This window comes from Pteropus alecto, unplaced genomic scaffold (assembly GCF_000325575.1).
Source record: "Pteropus alecto unplaced genomic scaffold, ASM32557v1 scaffold45, whole genome shotgun sequence".
Lineage (NCBI taxonomy): Eukaryota > Metazoa > Chordata > Mammalia > Chiroptera > Pteropodidae > Pteropus > Pteropus alecto.
Window position 1 is genome coordinate 24,018,421 of NW_006442491.1, and position 894 is coordinate 24,019,314.

An 894-nucleotide genomic window follows, 5' to 3' on the forward strand; every position below is an offset into this window, starting at 1 on the left:
CAGGAGAATGTGCTCAAGTTTTTTAGAGTTAAAACCAGAGTGGGAGTGTCCACATATCCTCCGCTCTCACCCCCATTGGCCAGAACTTAGTCTCATGACCACATCAAGCTAGATAACTACTAAGGAGAGTTACACTACTAAACGGAAGAAAGAATATACATGTTGAAGAACAATTAGCAGTCCCTTTCTTAGTGTTCGAAGTTTCAGCGAGAGAGCACAGTCTGTGGGAGTTAATAAATAAAGCTATTTTAAAACTTTATGTTGTATTACGAAATGTAATATATTTTCAGAAAAGTGCACAAATCATAAGTGGACAACTTGGTGAATTTTCACAAAATGAACACGACTGCGTAGCGAGTTCCCTATCAAGAAATTGAACACTGTCAGTACCCCAGAGTTTGAGTTTCCTTGACAGCAAGGTTAGGGCGACGTAACCATGTGGAGGCGAAGCCAATGGCAGTTGCAGGCAAGTTATCTGGCCAATTGGGCGTGGCTGGGCGAAAGGCGGGGCCCCAAGGAGCTTAGCGCCCAGCCCTGGAGGCCAGGAAGGGGGCGGAGCCTGATGGCGTTAAGCATTGGGGCGGGGCTTATTGGCTAAGTCCCGGCTAGAGCGAAGAGGCGTGGTTAGATCGGATGTTGGCTACGGCAGGACTTTACGACTGGGATGGGCAGGGTTTAGCGATCTTGAAGGTGGTCTGGGCCACGAGGGCCACGACAGGGTCGCAGGTCTCAACGAGAGGAGGAGGCTTGGCGTTCTTTAGGACCTGGGCCGCGCGGCGTTACGCACGAAGGCGGGGCTTCTCGCCGTCTGGGCGGACGCTGCGGTGAGGGGCGGAGCCAGAGCGCGCGCGCTGCAAGATGGCGGCGGCCGGTAAGGCCGGGCCGGCGGGGAAT